Genomic DNA, 23,571 nt, shown 5'->3' with positions numbered 1-23,571 from the left:
GTTATCAACCTCTGGTTCCTTGATCTAAGTTGATTTTAATTTCCTGCATTTACATTTCCTGCTATCAACCTCTGGTTCCTTGATCTAAGTTGATTTTAATTTCATGCAATTTAAATTTCCTGTTATCAACCTCTGGTTCCTTGATCTAAGTTGATTTTAATTTCATGCAATTTATATTCCTGTTATCAACCTCTGGTTCCTTGATCTAAGTTGATTTTAATTTCATGCAATTTAAATTTCCTGCTATCAACCTCTGGTTCCTTGATCTAAGTTGATTTTAATTTCCTGCAATTTAATTTCCTGTTATCAACCTCTGGTTCCTCGATCTAAGTTGATTTTAATTTCATGCAATTTAAATTTCCTGTTATCAACCTCTGGTTCCTCGATCTAAGTTGATTTTAATCTCCTGCAATTTAAATTTCCTATCATCAACCTCTGGTTCCTTGATCTAAGTTGATTTTAATCTCCTGCAATTTATATTCCTGTTATCAACCTCTGGTTCCTTGATCTAAGTTGATTTTAATTTCCTGTCATCAACCTCTGGTTCCTTGATCTAAGTTGATTTTAATTTCATGCAATTTATATTCCTGTTATCAACCTCTGGTTCCTTGATCTAAGTTGATTTTAATTTCATGCAATTTAAATTTCCTGCTATCAACCTCTGGTTCCTTGATCTAAGTTGATTTTAATTTCATGCAATTTAAATTTCTTGTCATCAACCTCTGGTTCCTTGATCTAAGTTGATTTTAATTTCATGCAATTTAAATTTCCTGTCATCAACATCTGGTTCCTTGATCCAAGTTGGTTTTTAATTTTCTAGTATTCTAACTTCTGTTGCCAATTTCTAGGTCATCAATTTAGGTACACCTAATCGTCCAAAATATGAGTCTGAATCTTTACATAATTCCTACACGGAAATTCTTTCCTCTAATAGAAATTATGTAAAGAGGGGCAGCTGTCGACACCATATTTTGGCCGATCCCCAAAATCAATAAAGCTTTGAAACCGGTACTAAGTCTCCTTTGGATAGCTAATCGCATTTTCCGATCCCTCTTTGATAGGCAGTCACAATTCCGATCTCTCCTCACAAAGAATTAAATCAAATTGTTAAGTTCTCGCATCAGTCAAAGCTTTACCAGTCTATCGCTCACCGATCTCTCAAACCCGTTGTCGAAACTCAGGACCCGTCAAGTATATTCCTAATAAACAAAATGAACTGGCACTAGATCTTTTCTTACCAGTTTTATTGCCGATCTCCTTTTCGAAAGATTAAGAGTTAAGGTTTTGGTTCGGTTTAATGAGGATTCCGATCTTAAGTGCTCAAGTTAAATTTTCAATTTTAATCAAGTCCCATTCAGCATTTCTTCCCCGCCGATCTCATGCTTATTGTGCTTTCCGATCTCTTCTACTTAGATTAATAATTGCATGCTCATACAATCAAATACTTAGGCAATTCAGAGATTCTCCAATCACATCCATTCATTGAACAAAAGAGACATTCCATTTCATTTCATTTTTTGTACAAGCTATTCAGCTGGAGGATCACCCCCAGTTTGGTTTACATTTGGCTCACTCTCTCCCTCACCCTCGGCTTCCTCCTCACTGTCCTCATCGTTGCCCTCAGGAGCCACGTCGGCCATCCAAGAGAAGTCTTCTTCTGGGTAACGCTTCTGGAGTGTGGCCAAGAGATCCTTGTGAGCATTCACATAAGCTCCGGCTATTCCCGTCACCATCTCTTCATCTCTCTCCTTTAGCTCCTTATCTTTCTCCTTAAGCTCCTCATCCTTCGCCTTGAGCTCCTCTATAAGTTGAGTGACCTGAGCGGCTTCGTTGGCATGAAGCGCCCGGACTTCCCCAAGAGCACGATCCCTTTCAGCCAAAATATTATTCTGTTCGGCCAGCTTGTCTTCGTGGAACTTCGCCCGTCCCTCAACTTGAGATATATAATCCCGGGCGGATGAGAGTTGGGATCGGAGGGAAGCCAGCTCCTGATTTTTCTTCCCGATCTCCTTACCCAGACGCTGGACCTTTTCCCAAACCATGGTCTGATTCACCAGGCATTCCACGTTCAGGCTCATGGAGTGAGTCAAGATATCATCAAGGCTGTTCGAGGATAGCCTGTCCCGATCCTCCCGAAGAAAGATGGAAGACCCCAAGACTTGGGCAAAACCGGGGTTCTCCCGAACAGTCCGGTTATTCTTCAGAGACTCCATTAGCTTTTGAGCGCCACGAGAAGAGGTCCTCCTAGAAGATTGAGAAGGCCCCCTTTCCGTGTTTGGAACAACTGAAAGAGTCGGAGGCTGATCTTCCGATCTAGGAGGAGATCGGACAGCTTCAGCGGTCAGTAGATCCGAAGGTGGAGGCGGGTCTCCTTGTACTTCCCCAGGTTCATAACCAAGTGTTCGAGGCACTTCCGAATGCTTCATCTCCTTTATTTTCCGGAGGATCTCTTTGTCCTTCTTCCGCTTCCTAGAACCCTCACCACCAGCCATACCTGCACAAAGAAAAGGTCAGTGAGACCGCTAAGGTCCTGAGATCTGAGATATAGAAAATACCAATGCCGAGGTCAGAGAGTGGAAGTTCGCGATCTTGGCCGGTGATCAGCTGCATGGTCCAATGATGCAGCTCGGCAGTCACCGCATTTGGACAGGAATACTTTAGAGTGGCGGCCTGACTCTTCAGATCCATCACTATTAAAGTTTCCTCCTGGTTCAGGGTAAGGCGATTCGGAAGCAAGGGCCCCTGGTACCACCAGCTGCGGGGGAAGTCCTCAAAGCGGCTCGGATCTTTGCTCCTCAGGATGAAGAAACGGTTCTTCCAATTCTTGAGAGACGAGGGCAGATCGGAAAAGAGCCCGCAATGAGGCTTCGCCTGAAAGAACCAGTGGTCATCGTCCTTTCGGCGAGTTAGCCTGTGCAACTCGGCGAACACCTTAGCCGTAGGTCTGATTCCCTTAGCTCGGCATAGGCCTCGGAAGGCTACCAAGATCCGCCATGAGTTGGGGTGAATTTGAGCAATGCACGCTCGGTGAAGTTTTAAGACCTCCTTATAGAAATCATCTAGAGGGAACCGAAGACCAGCCTTTAACTGTTCCTCGTACACCATAACCATGTCATTCTCTTCAAAGGAGTGATCGACACGAAGATCGCCGTGGCACTTGATTAGCTCATATGAATCAGGACAAATATTGTATTCTTGGCTAAACGATTGCAGATCGAATTCTCGAAGAATCGACGGTAGCTCGTCTATAGGGAGAGTCTCCCTCCCTGAGGGACGAACACGCCTTGATGGTATGATTCGCCCCCGAGCTGGAACGGAGGCCCTAGGAGGTTCAGGTTGCGTGCTTGGCCCGACTACCTCTTCTTCATCGGAAGACCATGAGAACTGAATGGAAGGAGGGCTCGCCGCTCTCTGACCTTCGGCACCGCTCATTTTCAAAAGAAACAAAAAACTTAAACTAAAAGAGGATCAAAGCCCTTACCGGAGTCTGATCGGCGTCGGAAGAAAACTTGAGAAAATGAGAGAACTTCGAAGTTGAGAGCAAAGAGGCTAAAAACGGAATGAGAGAACTAGCTAGCCCCTCACCCCTATTTATACTAGTCCGAGCATTAAATGCTCACGAGGTTCCATGCAGTACATCGGTTAACGGGATTCGCCAGCTGTTCTGACACGTCTCTCGAGCATTCCGAGATCGATTAAGTAGAGGTCGGCATAATAAGTTGAATATTTTGAATAAAGGATTAGTTAAGAGTCATTTTGTTAAGAACCCAATCGGCCAAATATATCAGAGATCGAAAAATAAACAATAAGATAATAATTGGGGAAACAAGACTTTTATTTCCAAAAAAGATCGGACTACATCATTTGGGCGATCTCTAGGGATCGGATTACAAATAAAGGTCTAACTACATCATTTGGGCGATCTCTAGAGACCGGTGGAACATCCTATCTAAAAGGACCTATGTCAAAGCCTAGTCTCGTGGCTGAATCAAAAGATGTGTGTGATCAGGAGACCGGCTGTTGACATCGGATAGATGTACAGCTCAGATGGGGTGACTATGACTCCCATGAAGATGAGAGACATCATCATCGATGTTACCACTCGAAACCGACCCGCTGTCGGAACACCCAATGTGGAGGAAAGACGCTGTCGGAACACCCAATGTGGTGAGAATCCGAATGAACTCAATTGAGCATCTCGAGATCGGTACAACCGAGGTCCGCAATACAGATCGGTCAAATCCAGTTCTCTCACCATCGTCAGTTAAGGTCGTTCGATCACCGGGGTCGTAAATTTTCAGTCGGTGAGTAAAGGAATCCATCGGAAAAAGATCAAAAACCACGATCATGGCCGGAGCAACCGCCGGAGCAGCTAGAACTAGAGAAGTAAGAGGGAAGAGAGGGAAATCAGATGAAGGAAATGTCTCTGTCAACAGGGGTATATATAGGGGGAAAATGAGCATTTATTGCTGAGCAGGAAACGAAGCGAACGCTTCGGGAATCAAGGGGCAATTAATGCTTTGACCAGACCGGACCTAAGGAAGGGAAAGATCGGAACAATAGATCGGAAGATGGGAGACCAGCCTGAAAGATCGGAAAAGAACATGTGAAAGAGATCAGAAAGAGGAGGGATCGGAAGGCAAAAGGAATAAGACAAATCCCAATAACTGTCGTCAAAATCAGGGCCGAGGTAGTTAAAGCGTTGCAGACGAGATCTCCACCGCACGCCTAAGAATCGCCCGCAATGCTGACAGGTGCCAGGGTATGTCATGACAGTCCTGTACATCTCAGTCTCCACCGTTGATCCTACTTGTAAGGACAAACCTAGAGCCCTTGGATCAAGAGAGAAGACGACAATACCAGTGTCTTTCACTCTTAGCCCTTAGATCGTTCCGGACAAGAAGATTTGGGACAGTCAGATTGAAAGAAGAAAAGGACAAATGTTCTGAAGGGGGATCTCAGCCATTCATTTTGATTCTCTTTAATTCCTGGACATCTGATCATGTCCTTCGAAATCTTGACCCTCCATCTCCCTCAAAATAAATCCTGACCCTTCACGGGGAGCGCCCGATTCCTATAAATACCTGCATGAAAAAACTGTTCAGGGGACGGACGAGCAAAAAGAGAGGCTGTTATTATAGCGGAAGAACTCTGAAAACTTCATTTCAGTTTGTTATTCTGCTACTTTAAAGTTTTGATTGAAAAGACTTTTGAAACTAGTTTTCTAAGGTGTTTTCTTGAAAAGGATTCTGAATACTGGAACTCTACATTTCCAGTTTGTTCATTATCTGGCTACACCCTCACTTTCAGCCCTTTATCATCTCTGTTTTCCATTCCCACTGTCTAAGCTAAACTTCATTCCACTCGGCTTTTATCTTAATCCGATCATATTTTAGCTAAGCTCCTTTTACTTCCCGACTAACATCAGCTCTCAAGGCTAATCAGCCCACTGTCTTATCTCTATTTGCCACCCTGTAGCTATTTCAGTAGCTTTGGCTCCTCACAGGTAAGAGCTCATATTGCTGTTTTACTAAGTGTTTACATTTACTTTCCGCATTTTCTTTGTTCTTCTTACATCTGTGACTTTCTTCAAGATTACTTTTGCACAAACGATCCCCAAAGGATGTTACTGTAAGAGCTCATACCACTGTTTTATCGAGTGTCTGCATTTACTTTCCGCATTTTCCTGTGTTCTTCTTACATCGGCAACTTTCTTCAAGATTATTTTTGCAGAAACGAACCCCAAAGAATGACACTCCCAAATCATCTCTTTAGTGATCAGTTCATTTTTATTAATCTTCGTTATTTTTTGAAAGCAAGTTTTCTAACTCCTAGTATGTAAATGGTTGGGTAAACGTAGGTAACTGCAACTTAGGGGTCTCTTTTAAAAGAGAGAACATGAATAACACGTCAAGAAGATAGCCAAACTACTAGGCCGACGTAAACAGTAATTCGACAAAGATGTCATAAAGTGGAATAAAACCAAAGTAAACGAAACAGAATAGATCGGTCATTAATAGATGTTGGTAAAATGAATACACGGAAGGTCGGTAAATCAAGTGTAGTTTTCCCCATCTAGCCAAAAGGTATCGAGAAGCCTTATCCCCCAGCATCTTTGAGTGCCCGAATCCTTAGTTTTAGGCTTTTACGCCGTGTAGCTGAAATCAAAATCCGGGAGATCGGAAAAGTCCCTTTCAGGCTCCTGTTAATTTAAAAGAGATCGGAGGAGAGTCCTTATCCGGTCTCAACTCAAAATTTTAATAGATATTTAAGGAAGATCGGGGGAGGGTTCTTATCCGGTCTCCACTCAAAATTTTAATAAGTAACTTAGAAGAGATCGGAGGAGAGTTCTTATCCGGTCTCAACTCAAAATTTTAATAACTATTTAAATAGAGATCGGAGGAGAGTTCTTATCCGGTCTCCACTCAAAACATTAATAAATATTTAAAGGAGATCGGAGGAGAGTTCTTATCCGGTCCCCACTCAAAGTTTTAATAAATAACCATTAAATAGAGATTGGAGGAGGGTTCTTATCCGATTCTCACACCAAATCTCAACCCGTACGCAAAATAATCTCAAAACTAAAAAATTTGTAACGTCAATTCACTAAGGTTGTCTCATTTACTTATGTATCTGGGTGATCCGAATGTAGTGAAAAATTAAAATTTCCTTTGGTCAAAAGGATTAACATGTCTATTCGAGCCCTCTTAACTAATGCAAAGTTAAATCTACTTACCCTTATTAAGGGACGAGGTGGGGTGCCTAACACCTTCCCCACCCGTATACGGACCCCGAACCTAGAATCTCTGTTTTGAAGTGGTTTCACTTTTAATTTATCTTCCCATATGGTTTTCTTTAGTTTCCCTTAAAACTAAGGTGGCGACTCCTCACTCTTTTCCACTTCGGTGAGTGATCGTCCAGGCGACCGCAAAAATCCCTTGCGACACAAAGTAATAATTTTTAATCTATTAAATAGGTGAGGTTAAGTCCATAATAAGGTTGAAGCGTGAAATCTTATTCCTGGAATTGATTTAGCTAATTGATTTTTACATCTAAGTTTATTGCTTTATCTTCTTTTAATTCTCAACACGTTCGATAGTCAAAACAGTCAAAGTTGTTGTCACTCTCTAGCTTGGTACTTACACTTATAAATTCCTTATGGGAATAATACTCTACTCATTATTATATTACTTGTTCATGATCCGTGCACTTGCAGGGTTATAAACCAGCAAATAAGTTTTTAATGCTGTTACAGGGAAATTTTTAGTCATATTAAGTGATAGACAATTTAACTGATTTAGGCATATATTTTTATTTATTTAATTTACTTAATTTACTTTTACTTTTTATTCCTTTTTCAAACTCTCTGTTCAGTTTATGACCAGAACAAAAATTGAAGATAAGCTGCTTAAATTGGATCCTGAAATAGACAAAACTCTTAGAGCCATCAAGAGAGGTAGGACACATTAGGAACCAAAACTAGTAGTTTTTAAAACTTTGACCATAGTCACCAACAATAGGCTAAAACCCTTAAGGGACCAATCTAGTGTTATTAGGCTCACAGTGGAAGCAAATAACTTTGAGCTTAAATTAGCATAGCTCCAGATGATTCAATAAACTCAGTTTGGAGGTTCACCTGTGGAAGATCCACACTATCACCTTTAGTACTTTCTTGCTCTATGTGACACATTTAAGATGAATAGAGTCTCAGAGGAAGCAATCAGACTTAGAGCATTCCCATTCTCTCTTAGAGATAAGGCAAAAAAGTGGTTACTTTCTCAACTAGATTCACCACCTAGAAAGATCTTTCATAAGCCTTCTTAACAAGGTACTTCCCACCTGTAAAGACTATAAAATTGAAAATCGAGTTGAATACTTTTAGGCAAAGGGAAGGAGAATCACTTTATGATGTATGGGAAAGGTATAAGGACCTTCAAAAAGAGTGCCCACACCATGGCATAGAGGACTGGCTCCTAGTTCGAAATTTTTATAATGGATTGCTACCATTTACAAGGAGCACAATTGATTTAGCAATAGGGGGAGACCTCATGGAGAACATAATAAACAAAGCTCTTAAACTTCTTGAGAGAGTTGCATATCATAATTTTGAATCATCAAATGAGAGAGAGACATAAGGAGAATAATTAGAATCCTAGAACTGGATGCTCTAAGTATGATCAATACTTAGTTTGACCAACTCACAAGGAGAATTGACAAGAAGTAGGTCAATATAGTAGGGTTAAGCAATCAAAACTGTGACAACTGTGGAAGAGGTCACATGGCTTTAGAATACAGCAACTATAATGAGCCCTCCATAGAGCAAATAAACTACATGAATAATGGAGGAAACGTCAACTAGAGGCATATAAACAACCCATACTTAAAGACTTATAACCCTAGATGGAGAAACCACCCCAACTTCACATGGTAATCACAGAATCAATAGAATTAGCCCATCAACAAACAGTAAGGATATAGACCACCACCACCAGCACCACCTTCAGGTTTTCAGAATAGAGAATAGAACCTAGCTCTGCCACTACCACCTCCTCAACCTCAATAGCTTGAATCCAAGTTGACTATGGAATCCATGATGGAAAGCTTTTTAGCAGCACAACAATAAAAAAATGAGATTATAAAGGAACTAGCTTCTAGAATGGATCAACTAGCTACTCACAATAATATGCTTAAAAACCAAGCTAGCTCTTTAAATAAAGCCATTGGTAAGCTGCCTAGTTAACCAGAGATAAACCCTAAAGAGCATTGCAAGATAGTTGCTTTGTGGAGTGTAGAATTCTAAAGAAATAATAACCAAAAGATAAATAAAAATCAATAGAAGAAACTTCTACTAATTATGATAACCAAACAAAGGGAGAAGAGAAGGAAGCTGAAAAGGATAAGGAAGAGGAGGAGAAAAAAAAAAAAAAACTACTCCAACTATACTAGCCCCTTCTACTTTTCTTCAAAGATTTCAGAAGGCAAAGTTAGATAAGCAGTTTGGAAAGTTTTTGAAAGTTTTATAGAAACTTTACATTAACATTCCTTTCACTGAAGCACTATCTCATATGCCATCCTATGTGAAGTTCTTAAAGGAAATCCTCTGAAAAAAAAAGAAGGCTAAAGGATTATGAGATAGTTGCTTTGACAGAGGAATGCAATGCCATTTTATAAAACAAGTTGCCTCTAGAACTTAAGAACCCTAGAAGCTTCTTAATACCTTATCTTATTAGCAACATGAATGTAGACAAAGCCCTTTGTGATCTAGGTGCGAGTGTCAGTCTGATGCCCCCATCAATATGCCAAAAGCTAAATGTTGGAGAGCTTAAACCAACTATGATCTCATTGCAACTGGCAAATAGGTCTGTCAAGTATCCAATTGGCATCATGGAGAACATCTCCATCCAGGTAGGCAAATTTTTTATTCTTGTCGATTTTGTTATCCTAGCGATGGAGGAAGATGTTTAAATTCTCATTATATTGGGAAGGCCTTTCTTGGCAACTGTCGGAGCTATCATCAACACTAAGAATGGGCTGTTAACTCTCAAAGTAAAAGATAAGGAAGTGTAATTCAACCTATTTAAAGCAATGAAACATAAGCTAGACACGGATTAGTGCTTAAGGGTTGACATTATAGATAAGCTAGTTAAAGAGGAATTTCATAAGAGATATCCTGAAGATCCTCTCGAAGCATGTATAGTGCAAAGCAACATCATAGATGATGAGAACAAGGAAATAACAGCCTATGCACAATCCTTTGAAGCTAACCCACCTTTATCCTTAGCTCAGGCACTCTAAGTGCAGGAGCTAAAGGAGTCAAAACCATGGCTGAACCATAAGAGGCTAAGAAATAGGTAGAATTGAAACCTCTTCCTTCTACTCTCAGGTATGCATTTATGAACTTAAATTCTAATTATCCTGTCATAATAAGTGTTATTTCCAACTGATTTAAAAGAGGAAAAACTTTTAAAGGAATTTAGGACCTATAGTAAAACTACAGGGTACATAATAGAAGACTTTAAAGGGATTAGCCCTTCCGTTTGTATGCATAGAATACCTATGGAAGAGAACAATAAACCTACCATTAAATATATAGGAGATTAAACCCTAATGTGAAGGAAGCAACAAAGGGAGAAATTTTGAAACTACTAGATGCAGATATCTCTAATAGTAAATGGGTTAGTCCGGTACATGTAATGCCTAAAAAAGGTGGGATAACTGTTATTAAAAACGAAAATAATGAGCTGATTCCTGCTAGGACGGTCACTGGTTTGCGTATGTGCATTGATTATAGGAAGCTAAATAGTGCCACCAGAAAAGACCAATTTCCTCTTCCTTTTATCAACCATATGCTTGAAAGGCTAGCTAAGCATTCCCATTTTTGTTATTTGGATGGGTATTTGGGATTCTTCCAAATCCCAATTCACCCAAAAGACTAAGAAGTTTCCACTTTTACTTGCCCCTATGGTACTTTTGCCCATAGGAAAATTCCCTTTGGTCTTTGTAATGCCCTAGCCACTTTCCAAAGATGCATGATGGCTATTTTTTTTTATTTTATTAAAAACATTATGGAGGTCTTCATAGATATTTCTCTATTTATGGAACTACTTTTGATGAATGTTTAGCTAACCTATCCAAAGTGTTATAAAGATGTGAGGAGTCAAACCTAACCCTCAATTAGGAAAAATGCCACGTTATGGTAAGAGAGGGCATAGTTTTTTGTCACCTTGTGTCAGAAAAAGGGATTGAAGTGGACAAGGTGGAGATCGAGATAATAGAGAAAATGCCACTGCCATCATTAGTCAAAGAAGTATGAAGCATTTTGGGGCATGCAGGCTTCTATAGAAGATTCATCAAGGATTTCTTAAAAATAGCTAAGCTATTAATAAATTTATTGAACCAAGATGTACCTTTAACTTTGATGATAGTTGCCTTAACTCTTTTTATAGGATAAAAGAAGCCTTGATTTTTACACCCATATTGCAACCACTAGATTGGGAGTTGCAATTTGAGGTGATGTGCAATGCAAGTGACTATACAGTAGAAGCAGTACATAGACAAAGAAAGGACAAAAAAGTCTATGCTATCTACTATGGAAGCAAAACACTTGATGATGCATAGGTCAACTATACAACCATAGAGAAAGAACTTTTAACAGTAGTATTTGTAATGGACAAATTCAGATCCTACCTAATTGGATCCAAAATCATTATATACACAGACCATGCTACTATCCGATACCTCTTGAACAAAAAGGAAGCCAAACTAAGGTCGATTAGATGGATTTTTCTTCTACAAGAGTTTGACCTTGAAATTAATGATAAAACAAAGATAAAAAAAAAAATATGGTAGTAAACCACCTCTTTAAACTCAAGCAAGAAGATAAAGGAATTCTCACTGAGGACCAACTAGTCGATGACTCTATTCCAGATGAGCACCTCCTATCCATCTCTCAACCCCCATGGTATGCAAATATTATTAATTATCTTGTATGCAAAGTTTTGCCACTAAACATGTCCTACCACTAGAAAAATAAATTCCTACATGACATGTAATGGCCTGGCCCACTGGCTAGTATTGCCCGCTTTGGCCCAGCCCATACTAGGCCTCACGGATTTGTCCTTGGGCTTTTACACCCAAAAAGCACTAATCAGTGTTCCAAGACCACCCAATTTAAGTCTAGGATCTCTCCCGTGCTTTGTCGATGTGGGATTTGCCTAAGGGACCTTTCTCCCCCCCTTTTGGGACTCAGCGTCCTCGCTAAGGTTTGCCCCACCATCGCTCAAGAGGCCACGAGGAGTGCTCTGATACCAATTGTAATAGCCCAGCCCACTGGCTAGTATTGTCCGCTTTGGCTAGGCCTCACAGATTTGTCCCTTAGGTTTTTACACCTAAAAGCACGCTAACCAGTGTTCCAAGACTACCCAATTTAAGTCCAGGATCTCTCTCGTGCTTTGCCGATGTGGGATTTACTTAAGGGACCTTTAGTCCCTTAGGCAAATCCCATCGGCAAAGCACAAAGATGGTCTTGGGTTCAAAAAGTAATAATATATAAAATAGGAAAACTAATCACTAAAGGAGCCTTTTGGTGGAATGACCTAGAGAGTTGGAAGAACTCCAGTGTTAAGCGTGCTCGCTTGAGAAAAATCCTAGGATGGGTGATCTCCTGGGAAGTTATCCATTCCACCTATGGGATAAAACCGTGAGGCTTATGGCCAAAGCGGATAATTCCTCTAGTGGTTGGAGCCCGACCATTACAATTGGTATCAGAGCTGCTCGCGTGTCATCTTAGGAGATGGTGGGGCAAACCTTAACGAGGACACTAAGTCCTGAAAGGGGGGGAGAAAGGTCCCTTAGGCAAATCCCACATCGGCAAAGCACGGAGATGGTCTTGGGTTCAAAAAGTAATGATATATAAAATGGAAAAACTAATCACTAGAGGCGCTTTTTGGTGGAATGGCCTGGAGAGTTGAAAGAACTCCAGTGTTAAGCGTGCTCCCTTGAGAGAAATCCTAGGATGGGTGATCTCCTGGGAGGTTCTCCATTTCACCTATGGGACAAAATCATGAGGCTTATGGCCAAAGCGGACAATTCCTCTAGTGGTTAGAGCCTGACCGTTACATGACATAAGGGACTACACTTGGTAGGAACCTTTGCTATACAAAAGGTGTAATGATGGACTTATTAGGAGATGCATATTAGAGGACGTAGAAGTGTGTTGCACTATTACCATTCATCACCATATGGAGGACATTTCAGCTTCTCTAAGACAATAACAAAGATACTACATGCAGGGTTCTATTGGCCAAACTTGTTTAAAGATGTGATAAATTTTATCCTGATATTCAATCAGTGTCAAAAAGTAGGAAACATTTAAAGAAGGAACGAGATGCCACTCCATGGAATACTTGAAGTTAAACTATTTGATGTTTGGGGAATAGACTTCATGGGTCCATTCCCATCCTCATTTGGCAATAAGTATATCCTTATTGGTGTAGATTATGTATCTAAGTGGTAAAAGCAATAGCCTTTTCAACAAATGATGCAAGAGTAGCCATCAAGTTTCTCAAGAAATATATCTTTACAAGATATGGCACACCAAGGGCAATCCTTAGTGATGGGGGAAGTCACTTCTGCAATAAATAGTTTGAAGCTTTGCTAAGAAAATATAGAGTAACTCATAAAGAGGCAACATCATGCCACCCTCAAACAAGTGGACAAGTGGAGATTTCAAATAGGGAATTGAAGAGGATCCTTGAGAAGACAGTAAACTGCTCAAGGAAGGATTAATCCTTGAAATTGGATAATGCACAATGGGCCTACTGCATTGCCTTTAAAACACCTATCGGAACCACTTCCTTTTGCTTAGTGTATGGGAAGTCATGCCACCTCCTTGTTGAACTTGAATACAAAGCCCATTGGGCAATCAAGACCCTAAATTTTGACCTCAAAGCTGCTGGAAAGAAAGGGCTTCTATAGCTAAATGAACTGAAAGAGATTAGGCAAGACACTTATGAGAATGTAAAGATCTTTAAGGATAGGACTAAAAGCTAGCATGGCAAGCATATCACAAGGAGAGAAATCAAAGAAGGAGACTTTTTCCTACTTTTCAACTCCAGATTGAAGCTATTCCCAAGAAAGCTAAGATCCAGGTGGTCCAGCCCTTTCAAGGTTCTGTAAGTCTTCCCATTTGGAGCAGTAGAAATATGGAGTGAAACATTAGGAGCTTTCAAAGTCAATGGGCAGAGGCTGAAGCCATACTTCTTAGGAGAAACAATTGAGAAAGGAGTAACACACTTCTTTAGCAACCCACCTGAGTAGCATTAAGCCAAGAGGAATATAAAGCTAAAGACCATAAACAAGCACTCCTTGGAAGGCAACCCAAGACTTCAGAATTTTTCTTTAAGTTTATCTTGTTTTTGCTTTCTTTAAGTTCTGTAGGAATCTGAAACTCTAACCATGGACATTGTAGGCAAAAGAAAGGAGCAAAGAGGAAGGAATAGATGGAGATGAAGAGTCAAAACTACACAAGATGAGAGAATTTCAAAACTTAGGAAGTATATATGTTGCTAACCTTTGTTATACAATTTATTCATATATTTAGAAACAAGTTTGAAGAGATAGGAAAATTTTATGCATCTGTAATATTTAACTTTTAGTCTAGAGAGTTATACAAGGTACCTCGTGCTTTGAAGCACATCCCATGTAACTTATTAAGCACACAACATACTCAAATTAAGCACTCCAGTAAGTTACACAGGATGCCTTGTGCATAGACACACGGGCTGTGTAACAAGGGATAGGAAAAGAATAGGAAATTCATGGAACAAAAACATACACGAGGTTCCCTATGCAAAGTCAAATAATCCTGTGCAAGTTAAAGGGAAAAAGAGAAAAGGAGAAAAAGGGACAAAAGATTACATGGGGAGACCTATGTAGTAGAATACGACCCACGTAAATCTTCGTAGAAATAATTTGAAGAGGCATAAAAATTTTGTGCGAAATGGTACACCTACCCCTTTAACTCCTATTTAAATGTTTTAATACCCCATTCCATAACATCAAACATCTTTCTCTTCAAGAATCTCTCAAAAACTCTCCCCCTTTCTTGATTTCTCCCATCCAAACCCTAACCCATTTTTGATTCTCTCTCTCAATGGCTCCCACAAAAAGAGCAATATAAAGAATTTCCTCTTCTTCCAGAAGAAGGAATGATTCTCCATCACCACCCCAAAGGCAAGGACAAGACAAGCATGACAAGAAGCACCCCAACCCCAACCAGAGTTTTCTTTGCTCTGGAATTTCAAAAATGCTACCCACCATGATATTAGCTCTAGGCTAAATAACAGAAAGATCATATCCATAAAGTATATGGACACAACGTTGCTAGAGTAACTCGGACTGAAAGAAGAAGTGGATAGGTTCTTAGATAATAGTGGGTGGATGAGATTCACCCAACTGTGCTACTCGATATACAAAGACACGACTCTTGAGTTTTTGGATAGTTTTCAGGCCACCCTATAGGTCACAAACAGGGGAGATAGGGGTAAGATCAAGTTGGGAGTGGATAGACTCATGAACATGGATGAGTTTAACTCCGTGTTTGGGTTTGACAGTGAGGGACTCTAGGAGATCCCTTAAAATAGACTACAGTATGATAGCAATTCTTTCTAGAGGACCATTGCCCCAACATCACTGAGATACCTACACAAACTTGCAAACCACACCATTGTGCAGCGTGGTAAATGGTAATGAGTTATTCTTCTTATGGTGTATGGTGACTTGATGGAAACGCAACACCAAATACTTCCTCTTCCAGCACCTTAAGATGATTTTTCATCAAGTCACGGGTTAAATAGAAGTGGGAGGCCTCATCGCAGCACTTGCCCTACACTACGGGTTTATGCCAGTGCATATTAGGCTATACCCCATTTCAGGCACCACCAGGATAGACTAAACCATTTGCATATTCATAAGGCTATGTAGAAGAGTAGGGGACACTTGCCTATTGATCGATGCACAAGGGAATGTCATTCCTTGAAGGCCAGCAGCAGAGCAAGGGGAATCTTCTAGGGCATAGGATCAGGCACAGGAGCAGCCCCAATAGCAATGGGAAGAATTGGACCCCCTCCATAAGGGATCACCAGACCGAGTCCCTCCATACACACCACCACCTGTAAACACAGTCCTTGCATACCTGCAAAAGGTGGAGATGATAATAAACAACCGAATGAGGACCCTAGAGACTACTATATCAAACAGGATTAGGGTTATAAAGGATAATCTCCAGAAGGCCCATAACAAATTGGACATGATCCCCAAGAGGCAGGAGCAGGGGGGCACCTTCCTCACCATCACAGACTTTTTAAACTTAAAACAGTAAACTAAGACACATTTTGATATATTACACAGGCTTAGGCCTTAGTCTTAGTAACTACCTAGTTTAGTTGGTTAATTTTGTACAAACTCTGCTCCTATGCTCATATGCCCTTGACTTAATACATATATGTTTTGCTAATATAGAGTGTGATTACTACTTTATCTTTATTTAGCTTGCATAATATGTTGCCATTGAGGAAAATGCCAAATTTGAGTTTGGGGGTGCATTCATGCATTGTATTTCGTCTTAGTCATTTTGCATTGCATTATTATACCTTTATCATATTTGTATATCAAAATCCAAAAAATTTTTCAATGTCTGAACTTTTTCAAAAGTTTTTATCATAGAACTATAAATAAAAATATTAATAAGCTAATAATTAATCTTTCTTTAAAGCGGAATGAATGTAACTAGATAGGCATAAAGACTCCAATGTATTAGTTGTGAAAAATTTTATTGCCTAAGTGAAGTCAAACTAATTAAACCCCTTCATAGCTATTAGTTTGTAAAATTGGACCTGTAAAATTTGAAGAAAATTTTTAAAATATGAATAAGCCTAGATAAACCTCACCAACCCTAGAACCTATATCTTGGACCTATTGAGGCGAAATCCTAGCATATGCTTGATAAAGAAATGATTAAGGCATTTTTTATTTATAAACTCATTGTAGCCTTAGCTACCTTAAATTAAATTTTCACCTCTTATAGCCAATTTGAGCCATATCTATTCCCTTATGTGAATTTTTTTTTGATAACCCATAACATTGCCCTAGCCCCTAGCCTAAATACTTATCCTACCCTATGAGGAAGCCAAAGTGCATAAGTGAAAGGTACACTAGGTCTATAAAAGAGAGAGAGAGAGAGAGAGAGAGAGAGAGAGAGAGAGAGAGAGAGAGAGAGAGAAAGAGAGAGTGAGAGAGAGAGAGAGAGAGAGAGAGAGAGAGAGAGAGAAAGATGGAAAAAGGATACAAAACTTAAAAGAAGTGCAAGTATGTAATAAAAAGCATTAAAGAATTACCCTTCCAACCCATCAAGAGCAATGAGTTTGGGGGTAAACACAAAAGGGACACAAATACCAAATTAAGAAAAACAATTAAAGAAGTTCAAATTTGAGCATTAAGCCAACATACTTAGCACTAAAACCAAGTCATTAAGAAGAATGCTCCTCTTTTCCATGCAAAAATATAAAAAAATAAGTGTAGTATATTTGGAACCTTTGGAAGATAGCAGTCCTCATATTTGCATTCCTTAAAACCTTTTCATCCCCATTACAACCCTATTAAAGACCTTTTTATGTTTTAAAAGGCATATGTTGCATTATTGGAGATAGAAAATTAAGGTCTGTCTATAGGGTTGGAAATATACCTCACTTCATCACAATCATCCATAATAGAGGTACTTTAAGGCAAGTAAGTGTTTCTCACATCTATCCTAATAAAATAGGTTATTTGTGACTTATTAATAGCCTTGTAATAGGAATGATTAGTTGAAACTCTATGAAAGAGATGAAATTCTAATAGTCAAATATTGATGTCTCTATGTCTCGAAGGTTAGGAAATTAGTATAAGGCTGTAGAGAGTTCAATTATATGCAAATTAAGTTTTTTATTATGTTTCTAGGAAAAATCAAGTTCCCTAATGAGTTTTCAAAGTTTTATTTTGTTTGAGGACAAGTAAAAGTTTAAGTTTGTGGGTATTTGATACACTTGTATCATATAGATATTATAAGGCACTTTTGCATTGCATTTCATAGCATATAGGTACTTAATTGCATGCATTTTACTTAGGATCATTAGTTTTTATTAGTCTTAATAATCTCTACTTAATTTCATGTTTTATGTATCATTTTAGGTGTTTTAATGAAGATCCAAAGCATAGAAGTTGATTGAACAAGTTTGAAAGTCAGGAAAAGCAAGAAAAGCTTATTGTACAATAATACACGGGTAGTGTAAGCATGAACCAGGACCCGTGTAACCCTCTGGCCATGAAAACCCGAAGAAACAAGGAAAGACCATAGTACATGGGCTATGAAACTTGCTTACCCTCATGTAATGTTATCCTCCCCACAACGTGAAGCATGAAGTAGTTCAGAGACTCACACGAGCCAAGGCCATGTAATGCCAGATGAGCCGTGTACTTTACCATAGACAGACTTCTATTTTTACATGGATTCTCCTGCTCTTGTTCCGAATAGAATTCTATGGCTTTTGGGACTCTGAAACATGAATTTTAGGCACCTGATATAAATATTAGAAGACCAAAATAAGTAGAAAAGCCTGCTTTTACATATAAACCTAATAAGTACATAATTTATTAATTTTACTTCCATCACATTTAATGTTTCTAGGGTATCTTTATGCCTAATTCAATTGATTAAAGTATAATTATCTATTAGGCATATGTTTAGAGAGTTGTTGAAATAATTGTGTTAAATAGAGAAATTTTCAGCATTTGCATTAATTTAACTCTTGCTGTATTTTTCAGGGTTTTGGTGAAGTCCTAGAACATAGAAGTGTGGAAGGAAACTTAGAAAGGTTGAAGAATTGAGAAGCATTGTTGATACAAAGTACACGGGTCTTGTAAGCACAACCACAGACCCGTGTAACATTCTGCCAGAAGAAATCCAGAGAACCGAGTAAGAAACAAAGTACACGGGCCGTGTAACTTGACCCGTGTAAATCCTGGAGACCCGTGTAACCTTTTGTGCCAATGCAAGACATACCCATTCAGCTCCAATAAGTTACACGGCCCTGGGACGTGTAGTGATACACGGGTCATGTATCCGTCGACAATCAGTTTCCTGATTTTGCTCCAGTTGCAGTTTTTGACAGAGACTCTAAAAAACCTAACCCTAGACCATTTATTATAAATAGAAGAGGCAGCAGCCAACACAAGACCATTCAGCAGCCTCTCGATCTCAAATTCAAACCTTCGTTCTCCATAGAAGACCTTCGTTCTCCATTCTCTTTTTAGATTTTTTCTTTATTTGTCTTTATTTTTCTGTAAGCTAAGAACATGAGTGGCTAAGTTTTTAATTCAGTTTAAGGGATTCAAGTTCTTTTGCTTGATTTATGAGATCAGGTTCTTAATTTAATTTGTGTCTTTTTTAATATCTATTGTTTTCTGATTTCATTGTCTTTGATCTATTGAATGATTTGCTAAAAAGGCCTATTAGTTAATTGTTTGATGTGACCAATTGCTAGTTCATCTTCATAATCCATAATTGTTGTGTAAGATTGAACATGAGTAACAATTAGGTTTTATTGATTATGATCCCAGTTTTTGATAATAACCTAAGAAAACAATAGGGTGAATTAAATGATTTATACTTCATAAATTGTTGTTCAGCTTAATTACTTATTCTTAAAGCAGTTATTAATTTGATGAGGATTGCTTAATACCAATTCAGTTAATAATTAGAGTCAAGAAGAGTGCTAGGCTCGAATTGATGAGTATAGGAAAGTCAGGGGTTTACCTCACTGTTTGGTAAATCCACGTTAAGTATTCAATAAGATATAATTGTATTTCTTTTATCTATGATCGAATCAATGCATTGGAATGCGAATTACCTTGGACTGATGTTTGTTCAATTTGAGAGTTTCTTATTTACTTTTAGATCTAAATTTTGGATTTTTGATTTCTTCTTTGGATTACGAATTAACCCCCCCCCCCAACCTTTGCTTCTTTTTTCCATTACACAAGTGTACAAAATTTAATAATTCAGTATCTAGGGTTCGACCTAGATTTACCACTTACTGCAAAAAATATTTCATAATTAGTGATTTTAGTTTATTTAATTTCTGGTGGATTTGACACCCACCAAGAATTTTAGTGCCATTGACAGGGACTGAAATTCATTAGATTTTGTGTTTTTGGTGTCAGATATTCTGTTATTAATTTTGTTTGTGAAGTGTTGCTATTTTCAGGTTTTTGAAAAAAATTATGGTGTTACTATTCATCGATAGATTTTTGGATGAATTTGGAAGGCCACCCATACCTATTTTGAAGGAAACAACGTTCTTATCAGAATAAGATTCATTTGCCCCACACTCTTGAGGCCAAATTCTATTGTTTTCTAGGGTTTTGAGGCAATTTTCTATTCTTACTTTGATTTCTTTTTATTTATGACAAGAACTTCTCAATTTGGTGAGTTGATCTTTGATTCAGAAGTAGAAAAAATAGCTAAAAAGTTGAGAAAATTGGCTAAGCAGGCTAAGCAGATTTCGAGTACATCTGAAGGAGTCCAATCTCCAAAGGAGTTAAGTTCAGATTCGGATTTGGATTCAAATTCCAAAAATGAAACCATGGCTGCTAGGACTTTGAAAGAGTTGGCTGCTCCTGATCTAAACCAACAACCTTTGTGTATTCAATACCCTGCTTTAAATGTTGCTTTTGAGTTGAAATCTGGACTAATCCATTTGTTGCCTAAGTTTCATGGTCTTGAAGGTGAGGATCCACATAAGCATTTAAAAGAATTTCATGTTGTGTGTTCCAGCATAAAACCTCAAGGAGTTTCAGAGGATCAAATCAAGCTTCGAGCTTTCCCTTTCTCACTGGAAGGAACAACTAAGGATTGGTTGTATTACCTTCCTTCCAGATCTGTCAACTCATGGAATGGGATGAAGTAGATATTTTTGGAGAAATTATTTCCTACTTCCCGTGTTGCCAACATAAGAAAAGAAATTTGTGGCATCCGGTAGTACAATGGAGAGAGATTGTATGAGTATTGAGAACGATTTAAGAAACTGTGTGCAAGTTGTCTCCATCATCAAATAAGTGAGCAGCTGTTGATTCAGTATTTCTATGAGGGACTTCTACCAATGGACCACAGTATGATAGATGCTGCTAGTGGATGAGCTTTGGTTGACAAGACACCAGAAGAGGCAAGGAGGCTGATTGCTAACATGGCAGCAAATTCTCAGCAGTTTGGAATGAGAATGGATCACACACCTATGAAGGTTAATGAGGTAAGTACATCTAACCTTGAGAAACAAATTTCTGATTTAACTTCTTTGTTGAAGCAGTTGGCTATAGGGAATATGCAAACTGTTAAGGTATGTGGAATTTGTTCGGGTTCAGGTCATGCTACCGACATGTGTCCTACGTTACAAGAGGATGAATCAATGTAACATGCTAATGCAGTGGGACATTATGGACAACCACAATGCAGGTATGATCCCTATTCGAATACTTATAATCCAGGACGGCGAGATCATCCCAATCTGAGTTATGGGAATCAACCAGTGCAAAACCGATACCAGCAGTAAAGACCACAAATGAATCAACCACTTCCACCTCCACCTCCCTCAAATCAAGGTATGTCACTTGATGAAATTGTTAAGGCTTTGACTAACAATACACAATAGTTTCAATAGGAGACCAAAAATAGCATTCAAAACATAGAGAGGCAGATTGGTCAATTAGCCTCATCTGTGAGTAAGTTGGAAGCTCAAGGTTCTGGAAAGCTTCCATCACAAACAGTCATGAACCCTAGAGAAAATGCGAGTGCTATAGTGTTGCGAAGTGGGAAAGAAGTTGATAACCAGACTCCACATGAGCCAATGAAAAAGAAGAAGCAAGGAGCAAAAGAATCTGAAGTTCCTGAAGTTGAGGTAAATACTGAACCTAAACTGAATAAGGTTAATAATGCTATTCTTCCTCCATTCCCATGCAGGTTGGCTAAAAATAAGAAAGAAGATTAAGAAAAAGAAATTTTGGAGACTTTTATGAAGGTGGAGGTGAATATACCTTTACTTGATGCAATCAAACAAGTTCCCAAGTATGCTAAATTCCTTAAGGAACTATGCACTACAAAGGGCAATTTGAGGAATAATGAGAAGATCAGTCTGGGGGAAAATGTGTCGACATTAATTCAGCAAAAATTAGCTCCTAAGTGTAAGGATCCAGGTTCATTTTCTATTCCCTGCAGAATAGGTGATTCTAAATTTGAACGTGCAATGGCAGATTTAGGAGCATCTATTAATGTTATGTCAAATTCAATTTTTCAAACTTTAAATTTGGGTCATTTGAAAGAAACCAGTGTCATTATTTAGTTAGCTGATCGTTCTAATACTTACCCATTGGGCGTAGTTGAGGATGTGTTGGTGCTGGTTGGAGAATTGATTTTTCCTGCAGATTTTTACATTCTGGATATGGAGGATAGTGTTCCCACACCAAAGTCAGCTTTGATTTTGTTTGGAAGACCTTTCCTAAAACCTGCCAAGACAAAAATTGATGTGGATGATGGTACCTTAACTATGGAGTTTGATGAAGAGACTGTCAAATTCAATATCTTTGATGCCATGAAGTATCCTGCTGGTGATCATTCTGTCTTTTCTATTGATGTTGTTGATATAATTGTGCTGGATGTTTTTGAGTTAAGCATGAAGGATGAGTTAGAAGTGATGATTAGTCAAGGAATTCAAGAAGTCAGTAACAATCAAGCATTAAGTGTAGAGGTTCAAGAGGCAGTAATGGCATAGCAGTCATTACCTCCTATTCAAAAAAGGTATGGAGTATCAAAATTGACTTACCTGTTTCTCACACAAAATTATTACCTTCTATGGTGCAGGCACCAGTTCTTAAACTAAAGCCTCTAACTGAGCATTTGAAGTATGTTTACTTGGGAGACAATGAGACACTTCCAGTTATCATCTCAAGTAATTTAACAAAGATTCAAGAAGAAAGATTGAATAGGGTTCTGAGGCTACACAAGGAAGCAATTGAATGGATAATAGCTGAAATCAATAGTATAAGTCCATCAGTGTGCATGCATAGGATTTTACTAGAGGATGAGGCTAAACCAAGTAGAGAAGGTCAAAGGAGGTTGAACCCACAGATGATGGAGGTTGTGAAGAAGGAGATTTTAAAGCTATTGGATGCAGGAGTTATTTACCCAATTTCAGACAGTAAATGGGTAAGTCCAGTCCAAGTAGTGCCAAAAAAATCAAGAGTCACTGTGGTAGCAAACCAAGATAATGAACTTGTTCCAACAAGGATTTAGAGTGGATGGCGAATGTGCATAGACTACTGCAAGCTGAATTCAACAACAAGGAAGGACCAGTTCCCACTGCCATTCATTGATCAGATGCTTGAGCGGTTAGCAGGTAAGTCTCATTTCTACTTTCTCTATGGCTTTTCTGGATATAATCAAATTGTGATTGCACCAGAGGATCAAGAGAAGACTACCTTCACTTGCCCTTTTGGAACTTTTGCTTTTAGAAGGATGCCCTTCGGGCTTTGTAATGCACCTGCCACATTTTCAGAAATGCATGATGACCATATTTTCAGATTACATTGATACTTGCATTGAGGTGTTCATGGATGATTTTACTGTGCATGGTGATTCATTTGATGCATGTTTACATCATTTGACTTCTGTTCTTGAGAGATGCATTAAGAAAAATCTTATTTTGAATTATGAGAAGTGTCATTTTATGGTGGAACAGGGGATTGTTTTGGGTCATGTCGTCTCTAATTGGGGTATTGAGGCGGATAAATCTAAAATTGATTTAATTGTAAACTTACCCTACCCCACAACTGTGAGGGAAGTACGCTCTTTTCTTAGTCATGCAGGTTTCTATTGCAGGTTCATTAAGGATTTCTATAAGATAGCATTGCCTTTGTCTAGACTTTTGTAAAAAGATGTTTCTTTTGAGTTCAGTGAAGAGTGCAAGGAGGCTTTTGACAAATTAA

The 23,571-nt window shown here is 38.8% G+C and overlaps 1 non-coding gene across 1 annotated transcript; it reads right to left on the bottom strand.

Moving 5' to 3' along the window:
* Nucleotides 1-7,853: 7,853 nt before the first annotated feature.
* LOC131173715 (small nucleolar RNA R71) lies at nt 7,854-7,960 on the bottom strand. Its single transcript, XR_009144028.1, has one exon. It is a non-coding gene; the product is annotated as a small nucleolar RNA R71 (small nucleolar RNA).
* Nucleotides 7,961-23,571: the final 15,611 nt, after the last annotated feature.

This window comes from Hevea brasiliensis, chromosome 14 (assembly GCF_030052815.1).
Source record: "Hevea brasiliensis isolate MT/VB/25A 57/8 chromosome 14, ASM3005281v1, whole genome shotgun sequence".
In the NCBI taxonomy this organism is placed as follows: Eukaryota; Viridiplantae; Streptophyta; class Magnoliopsida; order Malpighiales; family Euphorbiaceae; genus Hevea; species Hevea brasiliensis.
Note: the sequence above shows the minus strand (reverse complement) of the source record. Positions and strands in the feature narration are given on the sequence as shown.